Raw genomic sequence first — 22,828 nt, forward strand, 5'->3', positions numbered from 1 at the left:
CGATTATCAACAGAAATATCTTTATTTTCTGCTTGCAACTGGACCGTCTAGAGCGTACACGGTAAGTAACACTCATTGTGTTTAAGGAGATTTACGTTTGTAATAGCAGAAGTGTAGCCGCGTTGCGTTGTACGTGTGAAAATTGGTCGAGGCGAAATGTTAATGTTTAATTTCATTCCTTTAGGTTCCACGGTGTTTGTTGGCTGCAAGTTTTCCACTGCAAGAAGAGGCTCGTATCATTGACCAGGAGCGAGCTACAATGGTGAGTAGCCATAACATTTATGTTAAACACTTCCTATTTCATGTCTAACAGTACTTGATTTAACAAATAACCATAAATAAATACAGTGTGGGCACTGAAGTTAACATATGTGATTATACTGCCTAATCTGTCACGGAGTAGATTGTTGCAAAGTAATATAAGATCCAAAGTTGTAATTCAGAATAGTTTTCAAAAGAAGGCCATTAGAATTATATACAAGTCTGATTACCCTTAACATAACAACAAGCTATTAATTAAATAACAAATTCTTCAATTCAAAGATTTGGTAGATTATCAGACAAATAATGTCTAACAGTAATTGATTTAACACATCACGATAAGTAGATTGAGTGTGGGCACTCTCAAGTTAACAGATATGATTATACTGCCTAATCTGTTACAGAGTATGTTGTTGCCAAGTAATGTAGAATAGATCCAAAGTAGTAATCCAGAATAGTTTTGAAGAGGCCATTAGAATAATAAACAAATCTGATTACCTTGAACATAATAACAAGCTAAGTGTTTAATATGTCCTATGAAGTCAAAATTGGGCACCATCATGTGGTGAAATTTGGAATTGCATCACATCCAATTTTGCCTGGGAACAAACAGATTAAATAAATCTTAGTTTTGAATAAGCCACTCCTTCTCAAACAAGTAAACTCTGCCCATTTCGCGCAGTAGATGTTCTGTTAATATCTAGTATTTATACAAAGTCATAATTTAAATTGCTTTCAACCTTCATTCATCGGTTCAACCAACATTACTCGCTCTTATTACCAACTTGTATTGATTTAACTAAGCGTTTAATACTTCCTATCAGGTCTCAAGGCAAGATTTGGCAAAATACAATTTCAGCAAATCCAATTTTGCCAGGGAACAAAAATAGATTAAATAAACTAAATAAGTCTTCTTCCCATTAAATAAATCAGAAAAGTCTGTCTTGTAACCAGTCCTCTTCAAACAAGTAAAGTCTGCCCATTTTGTGCCGTAGATTTTGTGTCTATGCCTAGTATTTAAACAAAATCATAATTTAAACGACTTCTTTCCTTCATTCACTTTGGAAATTTGGAATTGCAGCAAATCGAATTTTGCCAGGGAACAAAAATAGATCAATTAAACTAAATAAGTCTTCTTCCCATTAAATAAATTAAAAAAGTCTGTCTTGTAACCAGTCCTTTTCAAACAAGTAAAGTCTGCCCATTTTGTGCCGTCGATTTTGTGTTAATGCCTAGTATTTATACAAAATCATAATTTAAAGGACTTCATTCCTTCATTCACTTTGGAAATTTGGAATTGCAGCACATCAAATTTTGCCTGGGAAGAAAAGTAGATTAAATAAATTTAATAAGTCTTACTACTTCCCATTAAATAAATTAAATACGTCTTACTTGTTCCCACTCCTTTACAAAAAAGTAGTTTAAAACGAGGTCCCTTCACTCAACCTTTAGCCCTATTTATTCACCTTCTAGGCGAAGTGTTAAAGGCTAAGTGTTAAAGGCTAAGTGTTAAAGGCTAAGTGTTAGAGGCTAAGTGCCAGAGGCGAGGCGCCAGAGGCGAGTTTTTGTGGGCTGAAGTTTTAGTGGGGTTAGTGTGAATACAATCCAAAAGAATACAACAGAATACAATACAATAGAATATAATACATAGATTAAATTCAATAGCTCTTACTACTTCCCATTAAATAAATTAAATACGTCTTACTTGTTCCCAATCCTTTTCAAAAAAGTAGTTTAAAACGAGGGCCCTTCACTCAACCTTTAACCTCAACCCCGCACGTCACATTGTGTTGTATCTGTGAATGTTGGTTGTGGCCAAATGATAGTTTTCTTTCATTCGTTTAGGTTCCACGGTGTTTGTTGGCTATGTTTTCCACTGTCAGAAGGATGAAAATACAAAGTACAACGCTTGGACGTGGGCGAAGACGTCACCGGTGAGTCCTTCCTTCCTATTTATTTACCTTCTAGATGCTAGAGGCTAAGTGTTAGAGGCTAAGTGTTAGAGGCTAAGTGTTAAACACAATACGAACAACACAACGATACTGCACTGAACAACACGATACCGCACTGAGAAACACGATACCGCACTGAACAACACGATACCGCACTGAACAACACCATGCCGCACTGAACACCATGCCACACTGAACAACACCATCCCGCACTGAACAACACCATGCCGCACTAAACAACACCATGCCGCACTGAACAACACCATGCCTCACTGAACGACACCATGCCGCACTGAAAGACACCATGCCGCACTGAACGACACCATGCCGCACTGAAAGACACCATCCCGCACTGAACACCATGCCGCACTGAACAACACCATCCTGCACTGAACAACACCATCCCGCACTGAACAACACCATGCCGCACTGAACAACATTATGCCGCACTGAACATTATGCCGCACTGAACAACACCATGCCGCACTGAACAACACCATGCCGCACTGAACAACATTATGCCGCACTGAACAACACCATGCCGCACTGAACAACACCATGCCGCACTGAACAACACCATGCCGCACTGAACAACATTATGCCGCACTGAACAACACCATGCCGCACTGAACAACACCATCCTGCACTGAACAACACCATTCCGCATTGAACACCATGCCGCACTGAACAACACCATCCCGCACTGAACAACACCATCCCGCACTGAACAACACCATGCCGCACTGAACAACATTATGCCGCACTGAACAACATTATGCCGCACTGAACAACACCATGCCGCACTGAACAACACCATGCCGCACTGAACAACACCATGCCGCACTGAACAACATTATAACGCACTGAACAACACCATCCCGCACTGAACAACACCATGCCGCACTAAACAACATTATGCCGCACTGAACAACATTATGCCGAAATGAACAACACCATGCCGCACTGAACAACACCATGCCGCACTGAACAACACCATCCTGCACTGAACAACACCATCCCGCACTGAACAACACCATGCCGCACTGAACAACACCATGCCGCACTGAACAACACCATGCCGCAATGAACAACACCATCCCGCACTGAACAACATTATGCCGCACTGAACAACATTATGCCGCACTGAACAACATTATGCCGCACTGAACAACACCATGCCGCACTGAACAACACCATCCTGCACTGAACAACACCATCCCGCACTGAACAACACCATGCCGCACTGAACAACATTATGGCGCACTGAACAACATTATGCCGCACTGAACAACACCATGCCGCACTGAACAACACCATGCCGCACTGAACAACACCATGCCGCAATGAACAACACCATCCCGCACTGAACAACACCATGCCGCACTGAGCAACACCATGCCGCACTGAACAACACCATCCTGCACTGAACAACACCATGCCGCACTGAACAACACCATTCCGCACTGAACAACACCATGCCGCACTGAACAACATTACGCTGCACTGAACAACACCATGCCGCACTGAACAACACCATGCCGCACTGAACAACACCATGCCGCATTGAACAACACCATGCCGCATTGAACAACACCATGCCGCACTGAACAACACCATCCTGCACTGAACAACACCATGCCGCATTGAACAACACCATGCCGCACTGAACAACACCATCCTGCACTGAACAACACCATCCCGCACTGAACAACACCATCCCGCATTGAACAACACCATCCTGCACTGAACAACACCATGCCGCACTGAACAACACGATGCCGCACTGAACAACACCATTCCGCACTGAACAACACCATGCCGCACTGAACAACACCATCCTGCACTGAACAACACCATCCCGCACTGAACAACACCATGCCGCATTGAACAACACCATCCTGCACTGAACAACACCATCCTGCACTGAACAACACCATGCCGCACTGAACAACACCATGCTGCACTGAACAACATTATGCTGCACTGAACAACACGATCCTGCATTGAACAACACCATGCCGCACTGAACAACACCATCCTGCACTGAACAACACCATGCCGCACTGAACAACACCATGCCGCACTGAACAACATTATGCCGCACTGAAAAACACCATGCCGCACTGAACAACACCATCCCGCACTGAACAACACCATGCCGCATTGAACAACACCATGCCGCACTGAACAACACCATGCTGCACTGAACAACATTATGCTGCACTGAACAACACGATCCTGCATTGAACAACACCATGCCGCACTGAACAACACCATCCTGCACTGAACAACACCATCCTGCACTGAACAACACCACCCCGCACTGAACAACACGATCCCGCATTGAACAACACCATCCCGCACTGAACAACACCATGCCGCACTGAACAACACCATTCCGCACTGAACAACACCATGCCGCACTGAACAACACCATGCCGCACTGAACAACACCATGCCGCACTGAACAACACCATGCCGCACTGAACAACATTATGCCGCACTGAACAACACCATGCCGCACTGAACAACACCATCCCGCACTGAACAACACCATGCCGCATTGAACAACACCATGCCGCACTGAACAACACCATCCTGCACTGAACAACACCATCCCGCACTAAACAACACCATGCCGCACTGAACAACATTATGGCGCACTGGACAACATTATGCCGCACTGAACAACACCATGCCGCACTGAACAACACCATGCCGCACTGAACAACACCATGCCGCACTGAACAACACCATGCCGCACTGAACAACATTATGCCGCACTGAACAACACCATGCCGCACTGAACAACGCCATGCCGCACTGAACACGATCCCGCATTGAACAACACCATCCTGCACTGAACAACACCATGCCGCACTGAACAACACCATGCCGCACTGAACAACACCATTCCGCACTGAACAACACCATGCCGCACTGAACAACACCATCCTGCACTGAACAACACCATCCCGCACTGAACAACACCATGCCGCATTGAACAACACCATGCCGCACTGAACAACACCATCCTGCACTGAACAACACCATGCCGCACTGAACAACACCATGCCGCACTGAACAACACCATGCGGCACTGAACAACATTATGCCGCACTGAACAACATTATGCCGCACTAAACAACATTATGTCGCACTGAACAACACCATGCCGCACTGAACAACACCATGCTGCACTGAACAACATTATGCAGCACTGAACAACACGATCCCGCATTGAACAACACCATCCCGCAGTGAACAACACCATGCCGCATTGAACAACACCATGCCGCACTGAACAACACCATGCTGCACTGAACAACATTATGCTGCACTGAACAACACGATCCTGCATTGAACAACACCATGCCGCACTGAACAACACCATCCTGCACTGAACAACACCTTTCCACACTGAACAACACCATGCCGCACTGAACAACATTATGCCGCACTGAACAACACCATGCCGCACTGAACAACACCATGCCGCACTGAACAACACCATGCCGCACTGAACAACACCATGCCGCAATGAACAACACCATCCCGCACTGAACAACACCATGCCGCATTGAACAACACCATGCCGCACTGAACAACACCATCCCGCACTGAACAACACCACCCCGCACTGAACAACACGATCCCGCATTGAACAACACCATCCCGGACTGAACAACACCATGCCGCACTGAACAACACCATTCCGCACTGAACAACACCATGCCGCACTGAACAACACCATGCCGCACTGAACAACACCATGCCGCACTGAACAACACCATGCCGCACTGAACAACATTATGCCGCACTGAACAACACCATGCCGCATTGAACAACACCATGCCGCACTGAACAACACCATCCTGCACTGAACAACACCATCCCGCACTGAACAACACCATGCCGCACTGAACAACATTATGGCGCACTGAACAACATTATGCCGCACTGAACAACACCATGCCGCACTGAACAACACCATGCCGCACTGAACAACACCATGCCGCACTGAACAACATTATGCCGCACTGAACAACATTATGCCGCACTGAACAACACCATGCCGCACTGAACAACACCATGCCGCACTGAACAACACCATGCCGCACTGAACAACACGACGTCGCACTGAACAACACGACGCCGCACAGAACAACACGACGCCGCACAGAATAACACAATACCGCACAGAACAACACAATACCGCACAAACAGTTTTAGATAATATTACGTCGCAGTCATGTGACGCGGACATGACGTCAATAGGCGGAACTCACGGCAAAATTATAATCCGTGGGCGTGGCTTGCAACAGGAAGTAGGAAAGCGGCAGTTCTGGCAAACAAGACACAGCTGTTAGTAACACGATGACTAACAAGGCAAATATTTTTGTTTTCAGCTTGCAACTTGACCGTCTAGAGCGTACAAGGTAATTACAACTGTTTTTTTTTAGCCCTGAAAAGCGAGGGAGTGTGGCGTTTGGGAGGAATGTCGAACTCGGCGTCTGCTTCCAGCCACAGACGCCAAATTTCGACGATTATTTCGACTGGTCAACGGTTGTAAATTATTGCGTTGACTAAAAACTTTATTTAACTCTACTCTTAACTTTGCCGTTTCAGATATGCGGGTATTACACCGCGGAAATGACGTCAATAGGCTGAACTCTCGCCAAAATTCAAATCTGTGGGCGCAATGGCCTTGAGCGAGACACCGGATACAAACACGACGATTATCAACAGAAATATCTTTATTTTCCGCTTGCAAGTGGACCGTCTAGAGCGTACACGGTAAGTACAACTCATTGTGTTTAAAAAGATTTACGTTTGTGTAGTTTGCGTTGCGTTGTATCTGTGAATGTTGGTTGAGGCTAAATGTTAATGTTTAATTTCATTCCTTTAGGTTCCACGGTGTTTGTTGGCTGTATGTTTTCCACTGCAAGAAGAGGCTCGTATCATTGACCAGCAGGAGCTACAATGGTGAGTACCCCTTTCGTCTTCCATTTATGTTAAACACTTCCTATTTCATGTCTAACAGTACTCGATTTAACAAATAACCATAAATAAATACAGTGTGGGCAGTCACGTTAACATATGTGATTATCCTGCCTAATATGTTTATCACAAATATGTCACTAATCACTAATATGTTTATTTGTTTATCACAACACCTTTGGACCTTCAGCAATCGATTATTTACCTTCATCTACATAGAGACAGAACGATGGTGTCTTAAACATCTCATTCATTTCACCAAATAACTTCACGCAGGTGGATAACGGCCGTCTCGGTCACGCTATGTTGCGTGATGCAGTTTTGAAGAACCAAATGCATTTATTCAATGAATAAGTCAAGCTAGTTCTATGTTTATGATGTTGTAAGTTACGGTACCGATTGAAGTTGAGTTCGAAGCCAGTGGAAAACAGCGCTGCGTTTGTGCTCTCCAGGTACAAATGTTGTGATCTCTGACTGACGACCGGGCGAGACTCGAGTAAGAGATGTCCAAACGAGCTCCGGCAGGGCGGGCCAAGGCGGAGCGAACGGACGCCCTTCAGGCCGCCAATGACGAGCTGAGAACCAAACTGATGGACGTCCAGTTAGAACTTCAGCAGGAGAAGAACAAGGTGAAAACCTCAACAGACAGACACTGCCTGCCTCCCTGCCTGCCTCCCTGCCTGCCTCCCTGCCTGCCTCCCTCCCTCCCAGTTTTCCCGATGTAGATTAGACATGCGTGTGCCATGACTGTGTCAGCCTACATCAACAAATGCACCGAGGACGTCAGCACCACTAAGAATATCATCACCCGGGGCAACCAACGACCCTGGATGACTGAGGAGGTACGTCAAACGCTACGAGCGCGGAACTCTGCCTTCAAGTCTGGCGACAAGGAGACACTGAGGACAGCGAGAGCCAACTTGAACCGTGCCATCAGGATAGCGAAGCGAGACCGCAGTCGAAAATTTCAGGATCGTTTCCACGACGTCAAAAACATCAGGAGTATGTGGCAAGGCATACGGGCGATTACAGACTACAACTCACCCTCCCCCCCCCCGGTGGGTGTAGTTGATGCTGACTTTCTAAATGGTCTAAATAACTTCTTTGGGAGGTTCGAGGCACTAAACGGCACTCCAGCAGTTAAAACTGTCCCCCATCAGGAAGAGGAGGTACTCTGCCTTGACTCCGCCGATGTGTTGAAGACCCTGAGGAGAGTCAACCCCTGTAAGGCCCCTGGCCCCGACAACATTCCTGGGCGTGTGTTCAGGGAATGTGCAAGTCATCTGGCTGGGGTCATCACAGACATTTTTAACACCTCGCTGGGCCAAGCCACAGTGCCGGCGTGCTTTAAGACTGCCTCCATCATTCCGGTGCCGAAGAAACCTCAAATCACCTCATTTAATGATTACCGGCCTGTTGCACTGACTCCGGTTATGATGAAGTGCTTCGAAAGGCTGCTTAAAGGTCACATCGTTTCCAGACTCCCCCTATTATTTGACCCGTTCCAGTTTGCCGACCGGCAAAACCGCTCCACTCAGGACGCCATCTCCTCCGTTCTTCACCTGAGCCTGGCTCACCTGGAGGAGAAGAACACCCATGTGCGGAGGCTGTTCCTGGACTTCAGCTCAGCGTTTAACACCATCATCCCACAGCATCTGGTAGGAAAATTGGAACACCTGGGCTTCAACACCCCCCTTCGCAACTGGCTGCTAGACTTCCTCACCAACAGACCTCAGTCAGTCCGGGTCGGACAGAACACCTCTGATGTCATCACCCTCAGCACAGGCTCCCTTCAGGGCTGCGTCCTGAGCCCCCTGCTGTGCACCCTGATGACACACGACTGCGTCCTCAGGTTCACCACCAATCACATCGTGAAGTCAGCAGACGACACAACGGTGGTGGGGCTCATCAGAGACAACAACGACCTGGACTACAGAGAGGAGGTGGAGCAGCTGGTGGGCTGGTGCAGAGAAAACAGCCTGATCCTGAATGAGGAGAAGATGAAGGAGATCATCGTCGACTTCAGGAAAAAACAGCCTCACCACGCTCCACTGATCATCAACAGCTCAGCTGTGGAGGTGGTCAGCACCACCAAATTCCTGGGGGTCCACATCACAGAAGACCTCACCTGGACTATGAACACTACGGCACTGGTCAAGAGGGCACAGAAGCGCTTGTACTTCCTGCGGAGGATGAGGAGAGCCCACCTGCCCCCACCCATCATGAGGACGTTCTACAGGAGCACCATAGAGAGCATTCTGACAAGCTGTCTCTCTGTGTGGTGTGGAGGCTGCACCGCCTCCGATTGGAAGAACGTGAGGAGAGTGGTGAGGACAGCAGAGAGGATCATAGGGGCTCCTCTTCCCTCCATTCAGGACATTTCATCTCAGCGCTGCATGTCCCGTGCCCGTAACATCATCAATGACCCATCACACCCCCACCATGGACTGTTCTCCCTGCTGCCCTCTGGGAAGAGGTTTGCAGCATCCGCTGCAGGTCCACCAGGTTCTGCAACAGCTTTTTCCCTGCTGTCATCAGACTGTTGAACACTAGAACTGTTGAGCTCTAAACTGAACTCTGCATCACACATTCACAGAACTGTACTTTATGACACTACGGACCTCTATCTTGCACTATCTCGCACTACCAACTTTACTGAACTTGTATAAACCCTTTAAATAGAAGTTTAATACATGGTTTAGCATTCCTCTGCACACTCTTGAATACTGTTTTGCCTACTTGCACTATTGCATAATTATCACTGCTGCACTTTATACTTATTTTTAATATATATATATATATATATATAGTATATATGTATATATATATATATTTTCATAGGATATGTTACTTCTATTCAACTGCAATATCACTACTTTGTTGTAAGACGTATGCAACGGAATTTCGTTTTGTATGCACCATGTGCAGACAAGATGACAATAAAGTTTGTCTAAGTCTAAGTCATGTCAGGTCAGCTGTCTGGAGAGAGAGAGAAGTCAGGACCTGCGGGCGGAGCACCACCGTGCCACCGCCGCCATGACGGAACTCAAAAGCAAACTCCATGAGGAGAAGCAGAAAGAGTTAGCCATTACCAGGGAGACATTACTGCGGCAGCATGAAATGGAGCTGATGAGAGTGATCAAAATCAAAGATGGAGAGATCCAGCGACTGAATGCCTTGGTCCTCAGCCTGAGGGACGGCTCCATGGACAAGGTGATCCGCTCTATCCGTGTCTGACTATCCGCACGCCACGTCGGGCTTCGATGCGGCCGCTACCGTATTGTGTAGCTTGTCCCCAGTAAGCGTCGCGGCGCTCCGTTGCGGTCTCAACGGCCCGGTGTGGCGCAATGTCTGCTCAGGTGAGGAGGGGGGGCGCTTTGCTGGCGGAGGTGGAGGAGACGCGGCGGTGTCGGGAGACCGAGCGGTGTCGCCTCCACCAGGAGCGCGGAAGAAGCCCTGGCAGCGGCCCAGCAGGCCTGGCAGTCCCGAGCGGCCGAGCTCCGATCGGCTCATCACCAGCATCGGGAGGAGCTGAGCCGAACCAAGAGAGACTGCGAGAGGGAGATCCGCCGACTGGTAGGACTGATCAGATGCGCGGTGCGTGACTATGTTCCCAATTTCGTTGTATACCTGCAGTGCAATGACACCTAAGGCATTCTATTCTATTCTATTTCACAAGAAGAAAATGTCCGGTTGCTCGCTTCGCTTTTGTCACAGCAAAGGTGTTCTAGTCGATTCAAGAACAAAATTGGCCGGTTGCTCTCTTTGTTTTTGTCACAATTCTGGCAAATGAGTTTGCCCGCCTGCCTGAGCGCTCCCCGTTTGTACATCCAGACGGATGAGATCAAGCTGAAAGACAGAGCGGTTAGTATTTTGGATGAAGCCCTGGGGCCGGCCACGTCCACCGCCTTCAGCTGCAGACTCAGGCTGCCGAGCAGCAGATCGCTGCCCTGAGGGATTCCCAAAGGGCGGGCCTAAACTACCCTGGAAGTGGGGTCAACGCCGCTACTAGCAATCCTCTTCATTGCGTAAGCCACCTCATCACACACTTGCAGTACGCATGACTTAGTTCGTTGCTGGAGGAAGGTAGCACAAAAACAGTTTTGAACTTTGAACGAGTGCTTGTGTGTGTGTGTTGCGGGGCGTTTTCAGTCTCAGGAGGATCGGGACACGCGACGGTTTCATCTGAAAATCGCTGAGCTCAGCGCAGTCATCAGGAAACTGGAGGATCGAAACGCCCTGCTTTCTGAAGAGCGCAATGAACTGGTAATTTATTGACGGCACGCTTGAAGGTTTGCGCTACGTTTGATGCGCGCCATCCAGCGAGGCACCCATTGCGCTTGCTTATTAGTTGAGCGGCGCGGCGAGTCGGTTGCCTGGTAGATGTCTTTTATTGGGAGCCAAAGCCACGATTCCGTTCAAACCGATGCAAAAGGAATGGATACGTTCTGGCCCGCGTGTTGTGCGTCTTTCACATCCCGCACTTCATGCTTGCAGCTAAAGCGACTGAGAGAAACAGAAAGCCAGTTTCTGCCACTCCTGTACAAAAACAAACGCCTGAGCAGGAAGAATGAAGAACTCTCGCTGGTGCTGTGTCGCCTTGAAAACAAAGTGCGCTTTGTCACCCAGGAGAACGAGGAGATGGCAAGCTTGGTAAGTCGACGCGGACAACGGCGGCGTGCCAACAGAGTCCACTGCATTTGTGTTCCACAGAGAAGGCCTAGTTCGCTCAATGACCTGGACCGCGGTTGCGGCCAGCAGGACGGTGAAATGGAGTTCCTTCAAGTTGTGGAGCAGCGGCACATCATCGACGACTTGTCCAAGGTCTTCAGGCAGGCGACTCGGTGCACGTACGGCAGCGCCGCGCTCGCTCGCTGTCGCCAGGAAACCTTTTCCGTCCAAAGCTTGGCCGGCGGCCGCCATCCAAAAAATTGGCCCCTTAAATTCCGACCTTTCAAGCAGGAGCATTGTGCGCACGCGTTTGAACACGCTTTAGACTTGTTTTGCCGTTTTCAGCAGCTCAAAGCTCCCGTTTTGTCAGCGCCTTTGCCACTCGCTGTGCGCTGAAAACGACGGACTTGCCCGGCTGCTCAGCCCGTCAACCATGAGCCGCGAGCGCGACGTCATTGTCCGTAGGCAGCTAGTGGCAAAATGCACCCTGTTAGAGTTGCGCTCGCTCCAACTTATTTTGCAAGAACCACACGGGAGACAAGTAAGTTCTTTTGGACACCTGCAGGTGGAGAGTCCATCCGTTGTACGAATGAAGTCTGACTCTCGGCTCCTGCACGAGCATTTTAATTAAGAGAAACAGGGTGGGTGTAAGAGTGGATTGAATAGAGGAAGCCCTTGACCTCTAGTCAAAACATAGCAAGGGGTGTTTTACGACTTTGTGTAGGAAGGGATAAGCGATAGGGATAAATAAGGGATAAATAATATTATTTATTACAGGTCGCAGTCAAAGTCAAAGCAACACAATGATACGATAAAGATAATCTGGAAAACCCTGACACACCCTGTAGTTGTCACTTTTGGAAAAGACGAGCGTCCCTCCAATCATCGCCGGTGACGTGTTTTTCAGGCTCTGGAGACAGGAGCTCATGTCAGAAATGTCATTGTGAGTCGCGTTTGTTTCTGCGCCGGAGCCGTTCGTTCCCTTTGCATCCAAAGAATCTCAAAGGCGGATTATTTGTGTCGACAGGAGAGAGATTTGCTGCTACGATACCGACGTCGAGAATCTCTGAGGAGGAACAAAGCGTGAGGTCCTGCAAGGTGAGTCTGTTTGTTTGCGGCTGCTTGGTGTTGCGCAAGATGAAATGGCCTTTTTCTCGCTATCGTTCCTCTCGTCGATTCATCGTGAGGTGTCGCTTCAGTTTGTTCAGAGAGATGTTTGCTTCCGCGCCCGCAGGTCATCGAAACATTTTACGGCTACGACGAAGACGTGTTGGTGGACTCGGACGGATCGTCCTTGTCTTTTCACACCGACAGAACCCCCGACACGGAACCCGAAGAGGTAGCCCGCCATTTCTGCCAGCGTATTGGCACCAAACATTCCTCTTCAGCCTGGAATCGGACTCGTCTTTGCGTCGCGGGTGCTTTGTCGCCGGTCTGACTGATTCTGGTACTAGTGCTGTGTTGCATTGGTGTGTGCATGAAGAGGCGGAGCTTCGCTACCGCCAGCTGACGCAAGAATATCAAGCGCTGCAACGAGCCTACGCTCTGCTAGCCCAGACCAGCGAAAGGGGACTACGACGCCGAGAAGGAGATCAAGGTGGCGCCCCTTCCCGCAACCCCCGGCCGGGTCGCAGCCTCCCCGTTCTCACCCAGCCTCGGGTGTTCTCTGGTCTGAAAGGAGGAGGAGGAGCCTCCCTCCTCCTCCTTTCAGACCAGAGAAAAGCTGATGGTAGAAATGGGTCACTATCAAAGCAGAGTAGCAGATCTGGAGTCAGCGCTGAAGCAACAAGGACAGGTAAGCTCATCAATGAGCACACCTTTTTCTCAGACAAAATAGCTACATTCTTCAGTCACTCATCCGTCTGGCATTACTGGACCAACCCCCATACCCCCCCCCCCCCCCCCCCGAACGTGGCTGGGAAAATGCGGAGAAAAGCAAATGTCATTTTCCAGTCAACCAAAGAATTTGTGGATGAAAATGACACAACATTCCAAAGCTGTCCACGCGTTTGTCTCTTCTAGAATGTCAAGTGGGTGGAGGAGAAGCAGCTGCTGCGTCAGAGCAATCAGCAGTTGGCCGAAAAGGTGACGGAAAGAAAGGCGCTGGGCGGAGTCGCTTGGCGTCACACCTGTCGGGAAGCCCCGCAGATGAGGTCTGACTGTCTTTTCAGGTCAGGCGGATGGAGGCGGAAGAAGCGCGTCTGAAAGAGCACATCCAGGATATCCGAGACCAAAACGAACTGCTTGAGTTCCGCATCCTGGAGCTGGAGGTGGGAAGACTCGCACAAGCGTGTTGAGGCCAGAGATGTGACGGACGGACGGACGGACGGACGGATGCATGCCTCTGCCTTTCAGGAGAGGGAGTGGCGCTCCCCCGTCTTGAAGTTTCTGCAAGTCCGTTTCCCAGACGGCCTCAGCCCTTTGCAGATCTACTGCGAGGCCGAGGGCGTGAGCGTAGGTAAGGCGTCCCTCGCAACCCTAACCTTAACCCGAGGTCCCAGAACACCTTAGATTGCTCCTTGCGCCTTTCCCCCGGACATCGTCATCAGTGATCTGATGAAGAAGCTGGACATCCTGGGCTATAACGCCGTAAGTGTATGTCGAACTCCTTATGTTCGCACTCCACGAGACTCGGCGGCTCAAATGTGACTTTTGGAAGGCTTTGCGCTGAAAGAAGCTTGTTGACGCTGTGCCTTTGGGCTCTTGCAGAATCTCACCAACGAGGAGCAGGTGGTCGTGATTCACGCCAGGACCCTTCTCACCCTAGCCGAGAAGGTAACGCGCACGTCCACGCACGCTCTCGCATTCTGCTTATGTGACAGCAGCCTTTCCTCAGTGGTTAGAATACATCAAAGTGACCAAGTCAGCACTTCAACAGAAGATGTTGGACATTGAAAGTGAGAAGGTAGACAGACACGCGACATCAGCCAAGGGGAACTCCGGCAATGTGCCCCAACAATTCTGACCTTGAGCTGTGCTAGGATATGTTCTGCAAGCAGAAGGGCTACCTGGATGAAGAGTTGGACTTCAGGAAGTGTTCCATGGACCAGGCTCATAAGGTAAGCCGCCCTCAAATCTCCCGCCGGACCACTGATGGACGAGGATTGCGGCCCAGAGGATCCTGGAGCTGGAGGCCATGTTGTACGAGGCGCTACCGCAGCGGGACTGCCCCGCCACGGACGGCGAAAAAGCCAGCCACGCTGGCGTGAATGACGTGCTGACGGCGGATCAGAGAGAAGAGCTTAGGAGCGCCGTGGACCAATGGAAGCGAGCCCTGATGTGCGAGTTGAGGGAGCGCGACGCTTGCATCCTCCAAGAGAGAATGGATCTGCTGCACAGCGCGCAACAGGTAAGGGCCCAAAGCCAGCCCGGCACTTACTTGCACGCTTACTGGCTTTTGAATGCCACTTTCCATTTGTCCGTCCTAGAGGAACAAAGAGCTGAAAGAATTCATCGAAGCTCAGAAGAGACAAATCAAACAATTGGAGGAGAAGTTTCTGTTTCTCTTTCTATTCTTCTCCTTGGCCTTCATTCTGTGGCCCTAACACCAGCTGGTGAGTGAGCTCCAGCGGCACCGCACTCGACACCTCCGATACACTGCCAGCCGGTCTCAGACGTTGGCAGACGCTCCGATGCCAACGTATACCCCCCGCCACGGTGACAGAGGCACCGCGTCACACCGGCGCTCATCCAATCAGAAGGCAGGAAAAGCAAATTCACATGCAGGGCACTTTTGAACCAGAAGAGAGCGCCACAAAAAACGGTTGTTGCCCCAAACGCGCACTAAAAAGGGTCAGAATAACAAGAGTCCCACTGGCCAGCCGGGGCCACCCGTCCAGCTGTTTCTTCAGGGGGGAAAAAAATTGGAGTCACCGGTGAGTACATTTTGCATTTAGCTCTGCTTTTCTGCTTCTGTCTTCAAGTGTGTGGCATCCTGCAATCAAAGAGTCAGCCAACCCCAAAGCGGTTGACCTCAACGTCCCACCACCATGCCTACCAGAGCAGGTGACGTGATGCTTTGGACATCCTTCCGTCTCAGATGCCCAAAAGTACTCTTTGCCACATCTGCGGCAATACGGTGTCTTTTCAAAGGTGCAAATAAATCCAGCGTGGGCGGAACACGCACGTCTTCGGTTTTTCCCGCTTTGTTTGTGTGACAGCTGTTGTGAAAATTTTGTACAAATAAAGTTGTATAGTACAGGTTTGGCCAAGCCGCAACTCCCGAACCGCATGCGGCTCTTTTATGTTCATATCAACATTTGTGTGTGTGTGTGTGTGTGGGGGGGGGGGGGGTTGTGCGTGTTGGCTTCACTTGAGTTCAATTTGGTATTTTGGTCAAAAGCGCATGTGGTGAAATTCCACAAAGTAGGATGGGCAAACACATTTCTTTAAACTATGAGTGTCAATTGGGCTCTCGAAATGGCAGGGAAAAGATGCACAGCAAAACGAAAATACGTAGATGAACACAGGACGTTTTAATCAGAGTGGGAAAGTTTCTATTTTTTGTTGAACGTGATGGCAAACCATTCTGCCTGATATGTCAGACCTCAGCGCATTTCAAAGATTCAAATCTTCAGCGCCATGCACTTCAGCTCACTCCATGCTAACATTGATCAGGCGTCGAACCCGCATCATCATGCTTAAGAGGTGGCCATGCTAACCAGTGCGCCATTATGTCAACGCATAATAACTAAGTCTACTGGTCAAAACAGCGGTTACTATATGACGTCGCTACGTCGTGGTCACGTGACGCAGACAAGACGTCAATGGACGTGGGCAGAGTTAACTTGTTTAAAAGGGAGTAGGCAGAAGAAATATTTAATTTATTTAAATCTATTTTGAGTGCACACCATTATGCCAATGCATAACAACTGTAAATCTACTAAACAAAACAGCGGTTGCTATATGACATCTGCCACGTCGTGGTCACGTGACATACGTGACGTCGATGGGCGTAACTTTCGCCGGAATTCAAATCCGCGGGGAGAGTTAACTTGTTTAAAAGAGAGTGGGCAGAAGAATTATTTAATTTATTTAAATCTATTTGGTGTGTGCGCCATTATGTCAATGCATAACAACTGTAAGTCTACTAAACAAAACAGCGGTTGCTATTTGACGTCTGCCACGTCGTGGTCACGTGACGCGGACGTGACGTCGACGCCTACTTTACATCCCACCGATCACAGGACTCCTCGGCTGCATAACCGTGCCCCCTTCCCAACCAATCGGATTTGCTATACGCGAAAACGACGCCAATGGAAAGAGCTTCCGCCCAAATTTAAATCCGTGGGCGTGGCTCGCAGCAGGAAGTAGGAAAATGGCGGCGATGTTGACAAAGACACAGCGGATGGTAACATACGACTAACAAGAGAAATATTTTTATTTTCTGCTTGCAACTGGACCGTCCAGAGCGTACACGGTAAGTACAACTCATCGTTTTTAAAAAGAAGTACTTTTGTTGCCCTGAAAAGCGAGTGAGCGTGGCGTTTGTGGGGGACGTCGAATTTCGACGATTCTTTCTGGTCAACGGTTGTAAATGATTGTGTTGATTAAAAAAGAAAACTTGATGTAACTCTACTTTTAACTGCCGTTTCAGATAGATTTGGAATTGCATCACATCCAATTTTTCCTAGAGCGTACACGGTAAGTAACACTCGTTGTGTTTAAGGAGATTTACGTTTGTAATAGCAGAAGTGTAGCCGCGTTGCGTTGTACGTGTGAATGTTGGTCCGGGCGAAATGTTAATGTTTAATTTCATTCCTTTAGGTTCCACGGTGTTTGTTGGCTGCAAGTTTTCCACTGCAAGAAGAGGCTCATATCATTGACCAGGAGCGAGCTACAATGGTGAGTAGCCATAACATTTATGTTAAACACTTCCTATTTCATGTCTAACAGTACTTGATTTAACAAATAACCATAAATAAATACAGTGTGGGCACTGAAGTTAACATATGTGATTATACTGCCTAATCTGTCACCGAGTAGATTGTTGCAAAGTAATATAAGATCCAAAGTTGTAATTCAGAATAGTTTTCAAAAGAAGGCCATTAGAATTATATACAAGTCTGATTACCCTGAACAAGCTATTAATTAAATCACAAATTCTTCAATTCAAAGATTTGGTAGATTATCAGACAAATAATGTCTAACAGTAATTGATTTAACACATCACGATAAGTAGATTGAGTGTGGGCACTCTCAAGTTAACATATGTGATTATACTGCCTAATCTGTTACAGAGTATGTTGTTGCCAAGTAATGTAGAATAGATCCAAAGTAGTAATCCAGAATAGTTTTGAAGAGGCCATTAGAATGATAAACAAATCTGATTACCTTGAACATAATAACAAGCTAAGTGTTTAATATGTCCTATGAAGTCAAAATTGGGCACCATCATGTGGTGAAATTTGGAATTGCATCACATCCAATTTTGCCTGGGAACAAACAGATTACATAAATCTTAGTTTTGAATAAGCCACTCCTTCTCAAACAAGTAAACTCTGCCCATTTTGCGCAGTAGATGTTCTGTTAATATCTAGTATTTATACAAAGTCATAATTTAAATTGCTTTCAACCTTCATTCATCGGTTCAACCAACATTACTCGCTCTTATTACCAACTTGTATTGATTTAACTAAGCGTTTAATACTTCCTATCAGGTCTCAAATCGAGATTTGGCAAAATACAATTTCAGCAAATCCAATTTTGCCAGGGAACAAAAATAGATTAAATAAACTAAATAAGTCCTCTTCCCATTAAATAAATCAGAAAAGTCTGTCTTGTAACCAGTCCTCTTCAAACAAGTAAAGTCTGCCCATTTTGTGCCGTAGATTTTGTGTCTATGCCTAGTATTTAAACAAAATCATAATTTAAACGACTTCTTTCCTTCATTCACTTTGGAAATTTGGAATTGCAGCAAATCGAATTTTGGCAGGGAACAAAAATAGATCAATTAAACTAAATAAGTCTTCTTCCCATTAAATAAATTAAAAAAGTCTGTCTTGTAACCAGTCCTTTTCAAACAAGTAAAGTCTGCCCATTTTGTGCCGTCGATTTTGTGTTAATGCCTAGTATTTATACAAAATCATAATTTAAAGGACTTCATTCCTTCATTCACTTTGGAAATTTGGAATTGCAGCACATCAAATTTTGCCTGGGAAGAAAAGTAGATTAAATAAATTTAATAAGTCTTACTACTTCCCATTAAATAAATTAAATCCGTCTTACTTGTTCCCACTCCTTTTCAAAACAGTAGTTTAAAACGAGGGCCCTTCACTCAATCTTTAACCTCAACCCCGCACGTTGTGTTGTATCTGTGAATGTTGGTTGTGGCCAAATGATAGTTTTCTTTCATTCGTTTAGGTTCCAAGAAAACTTGATGTAACTCTACTTTTAACTGCCGTTTCAGATAAGCGGGTATTACGTCGCAGTCAAATGCCGCGGATATGACGTAATTGCCCGAACCTCCGCCAAAATTCAAATCTGTTGGCGCGATGGCCGTGAGCCACTGAGCAGCGACGATTATCAACAGAAATATCTTTATTTTCTGCTTGCAACTGGACCGTCTAGAGCGTACACGGTAAGTAACACTCATTGTGTTTAAGGAGATTTACGTTTGTAATAGCAGAAGTGTAGCCGCGTTGCGTTGTACGTGTGAAAATTGGTCGAGGCGAAATGTTAATGTTTAATTTCATTCCTTTAGGTTCCACGGTGTTTGTTGGCTGCAAGTTTTCCACTGCAAGAAGAGGCTCGTATCATTGACCAGGAGCGAGCTACAATGGTGAGTAGCCATAACATTTATGTTAAACACTTCCTATTTCATGTCTAACAGTACTTGATTTAACAAATAACCATAAATAAATACAGTGTGGGCACTGAAGTTAACATATGTGATTATACTGCCTAATCTGTCACGGAGTAGATTGTTGCAAAGTAATATAAGATCCAAAGTTGTAATTCAGAATAGTTTTCAAAAGAAGGCCATTAGAATTATATACAAGTCTGATTACCCTGAACAAGCTATTAATTAAATCACAAATTCTTCAATTCAAAGATTTGGTAGATTATCAGACAAATAATGTCTAACAGTAATTGATTTAACACATCACGATAAGTAGATTGAGTGTGGGCACTCTCAAGTTAACATATGTGATTATACTGCCTAATCTGTTACAGAGTATGTTGTTGCCAAGTAATGTAGAATAGATCCAAAGTAGTAATCCAGAATAGTTTTGAAGAGGCCATTAGAATGATAAACAAATCTGATTACCTTGAACATAATAACAAGCTAAGTGTTTAATATGTCCTATGAAGTCAAAATTGGGCACCATCATGTGGTGAAATTTGGAATTGCATCACATCCAATTTTGCCTGGGAACAAACAGATTACATAAATCTTAGTTTTGAATAAGCCACTCCTTCTCAAACAAGTAAACTCTGCCCATTTTGCGCAGTAGATGTTCTGTTAATATCTAGTATTTATACAAAGTCATAATTTAAATTGCTTTCAACCTTCATTCATCGGTTCAACCAACATTACTCGCTCTTATTACCAACTTGTATTGATTTAACTAAGCGTTTAATACTTCCTATCAGGTCTCAAATCGAGATTTGGCAAAATACAATTTCAGCAAATCCAATTTTGCCAGGGAACAAAAATAGATTAAATAAACTAAATAAGTCCTCTTCCCATTAAATAAATCAGAAAAGTCTGTCTTGTAACCAGTCCTCTTCAAACAAGTAAAGTCTGCCCATTTTGTGCCGTAGATTTTGTGTCTATGCCTAGTATTTAAACAAAATCATAATTTAAACGACTTCTTTCCTTCATTCACTTTGGAAATTTGGAATTGCAGCAAATCGAATTTTGGCAGGGAACAAAAATAGATCAATTAAACTAAATAAGTCTTCTTCCCATTAAATAAATTAAAAAAGTCTGTCTTGTAACCAGTCCTTTTCAAACAAGTAAAGTCTGCCCATTTTGTGCCGTCGATTTTGTGTTAATGCCTAGTATTTATACAAAATCATAATTTAAAGGACTTCATTCCTTCATTCACTTTGGAAATTTGGAATTGCAGCACATCAAATTTTGCCTGGGAAGAAAAGTAGATTAAATAAATTTAATAAGTCTTACTACTTCCCATTAAATAAATTAAATACGTCTTACTTGTTCCCACTCCTTTCCAAAAAAGTAGTTTAAAACGAGGTCCCTTCACTCAACCTTTAGCCCTATTTATTCACCTTCTAGGCGAAGTGTTAAAGGCTAAGTGTTAAAGGCTAAGTGTTAAAGGCTAAGTGTTAGAGGCTAAGTGCCAGAGGCGAGGCGCCAGAGGCGAGTTTTTGTGGGCTGAAGTTTTAGTGGGGTTAGTGTGAATACAATCCAAAAGAATACAACAGAATACAATACAATAGAATATAATACATAGATTAAATTCAATAGCTCTTACTACTTCCCATTAAATAAATTAAATACGTCTTACTTGTTCCCAATCCTTTTCAAAAAAGTAGTTTAAAACGAGGGCCCTTCACTCAACCTTTAACCTCAACCCCGCACGTCACATTGTGTTGTATCTGTGAATGTTGGTTGTGGCCAAATGATAGTTTTCTTTCATTCGTTTAGGTTCCACGGTGTTTGTTGGCTATGTTTTCCACTGTCAGAAGGATGAAAATACAAAGTACAACGCTTGGACGTGGGCGAAGACGTCACCGGTGAGTCCTTCCTTCCTATTTATTTACCTTCTAGATGCTAGAGGCTAAGTGTTAGAGGCTAAGTGTTAGAGGCTAAGTGTTAAACACAATACGAACAACACAACGATACTGCACTGAACAACACGATACCGCACTGAGAAACACGATACCGCACTGAACAACACGATACCGCACTGAACAACACCATGCCGCACTGAACACCATGCCACACTGAACAACACCATCCCGCACTGAACAACACCATGCCGCACTAAACAACACCATGCCGCACTGAACAACACCATGCCTCACTGAACGACACCATGCCGCACTGAAAGACACCATGCCGCACTGAACGACACCATGCCGCACTGAAAGACACCATCCCGCACTGAACACCATGCCGCACTGAACAACACCATCCTGCACTGAACAACACCATCCCGCACTGAACAACACCATGCCGCACTGAACAACATTATGCCGCACTGAACATTATGCCGCACTGAACAACACCATGCCGCACTGAACAACACCATGCCGCACTGAACAACATTATGCCGCACTGAACAACACCATGCCGCACTGAACAACACCATGCCGCACTGAACAACACCATGCCGCACTGAACAACATTATGCCGCACTGAACAACACCATGCCGCACTGAACAACACCATCCTGCACTGAACAACACCATTCCGCATTGAACACCATGCCGCACTGAACAACACCATCCCGCACTGAACAACACCATCCCGCACTGAACAACACCATGCCGCACTGAACAACATTATGCCGCACTGAACAACATTATGCCGCACTGAACAACACCATGCCGCACTGAACAACACCATGCCGCACTGAACAACACCATGCCGCACTGAACAACATTATAACGCACTGAACAACACCATCCCGCACTGAACAACACCATGCCGCACTAAACAACATTATGCCGCACTGAACAACATTATGCCGAAATGAACAACACCATGCCGCACTGAACAACACCATGCCGCACTGAACAACACCATCCTGCACTGAACAACACCATCCCGCACTGAACAACACCATCCTGCACTGAACAACACCATGCCGCACTGAACAACACCATGCCGCAATGAACAACACCATCCCGCACTGAACAACATTATGCCGCACTGAACAACATTATGCCGCACTGAACAACACCATGCAGCACTGAACAACACCATGCCGCACTGAAAAACACCATCCTGCACTGAACAACACCATCCC

Source organism: Syngnathus floridae, chromosome 18 (genome assembly GCF_059516105.1).
Source record: "Syngnathus floridae isolate MCC-2025c chromosome 18, RoL_Sflo_1.0, whole genome shotgun sequence".
NCBI lineage: Eukaryota > Metazoa > Chordata > Actinopteri > Syngnathiformes > Syngnathidae > Syngnathus > Syngnathus floridae.